This window comes from Anneissia japonica, unplaced genomic scaffold, assembly GCF_011630105.1.
Source record: "Anneissia japonica isolate Jap-2015-1 unplaced genomic scaffold, ASM1163010v1 scaffold131_len961581_cov171, whole genome shotgun sequence".
Classification (NCBI taxonomy): Eukaryota; Metazoa; Echinodermata; class Crinoidea; order Comatulida; family Comatulidae; genus Anneissia; species Anneissia japonica.
In genome coordinates this window covers 709,902-711,628 of record NW_022750285.1, presented here as the reverse complement: position 1 = coordinate 711,628, position 1,727 = coordinate 709,902, and the positions used below count along the sequence as shown (strand labels likewise).

The 1,727-nt window shown below is 37.4% G+C and overlaps 1 protein-coding gene across 1 annotated transcript in view; it reads right to left on the bottom strand.

Annotated features, from left to right (window-relative positions):
• The window catches only part of LOC117121313 (histamine N-methyltransferase A-like), a 24,262-nt gene that overhangs the window by 14,835 nt on the left and 7,700 nt on the right, over nt 1-1,727 (bottom strand). The gene's annotated exons all lie outside the window — the stretch shown is intronic.

Below are 1,727 nucleotides of genomic sequence, written 5' to 3'. Positions count from 1 at the left end.
GCCCCGACGAGGTGTCAGATTTCCCAGACGAAAGCAAAGTGGGCGTGGTCGACTTCGATTAAAAGGTTCCAAAAGTGGTCCTGGGGGGCGAATCCCCCGAAAATCTCAACAATTTAGGGGTTTCAAAGGCTTATTTAATCGATTTTAGAGTCTACGAACATCTAAAAAATACATATAATATTATTTCCTCCCAGACAAATTGTGCTTTTTCTCCCCGACCGGGGCAGCTCTCCCCGACGGGGGCCCTGCCCCCCGGCCCCCGCTGGCGCCACTCCTGCCTGTAGACAATATTGTACCTATTGAACATAATGATGTTGTAAATAATGTTGACCCAGAAGAGCCAGAAGCAGAGGCTATGTCACGTCCAGGAGGACAAGAGAACAACCCGAGCGGTTAAATTATTATGCTCCTGGTCATCAGGTATCATCAACATCATGATGGTGCAAGTTATTGAAATGCAGAATCAAATGTTTAAAAATATGATGCAATCACAATTGTTGTTACTTACTGGCAATAATCCATAATGTTTATGCACCTCTGCAAGTGACTTTATATGTAATTTTTATATTACTTAGTTTTGAGATATTAGTGTTTTGAAAATGTTATATTTCTGCAATGTCTCTTTTAATGTGCTTCTTTAGCATTGTAATATTTTGGTCAAATTGTAAAATTTTGGTCAAAATGTTTTTCACTTGAGTTTGTTGAGCACTGTCCGAGACGGACATACATATATTTTGGAAGGGTGAGTGTAACTCATGCACAGAGTAGTACAGAGGAGAAAGTAATTAAAATACTTATCCTATCCCCTGTATTCAGAAACAAAGAAACTTCCTGACTGTAAGCATAATTAAGAGTATTACTCAACATACCCAATAACCACTAAAAGAATTTGGCTAGTATATACCCAAATAAGGCAAATGGTCAACCACTTGTTTCTTTTTTTTTCTCTCTTTTGTGGGGTAACCACCACCACCTTTATTCATTTTCATACAATCAAGACATTTTGATATTTCTCCATTTTTCTGGGTTTTCATTTTTATGTTCTTACACACTTTTTTTTTTAAAAACCACTTGTTTCTAGCGAAAGGGGTAGTTAAGCCCTGTATTGTGACTCTACAAAGGGTCTTAGGAATGTCCAGCCAGAACTAGGAGGGGACCAATCCTTGTAAATAGGGCTGCTGAGTTGTACATAATTACAACTTAACTCTAAAGTTAGCTTTAAAGAGAGCAGTCAGGCCCTATCCTGCTGCAGTCAAAACCAAGTTGTCTTAAACTTTGTTCATTGCTCAACAAATTCAGGTTGAGGAAGATTTCCCAAGTCGGAGACTGGATGATTGGAGCTCGTTATTACAGTACCGTAGAGGCTGGGAATCGCAAAATAACAAGCAACTTTGTCAGCATCCGCGATACTAACCAAACAACCGTTTTGAGTTTATACTTATATATATATTTTATAATTTACTTTGTAATAATTTAAACACTTTTATATGTTATCTTAAATTAGGTAACATTCATTGTACAGATACGTTGGTAACTTGATTTTATGAATATATTTCACTTTAAAGCCAGTTATCTGTGTGTTCTCGTTATTACAAGTCTATTGCCGTCATCCCTAAATCGAACCGCGATCAACGTTCAATCTTAAGTAAAATTCTTCTGTATTGTGTCTAGAGCGGTTACAGTCTTCTTTAAAAATATAACAGTCTAATATGACCACAACACAAGGA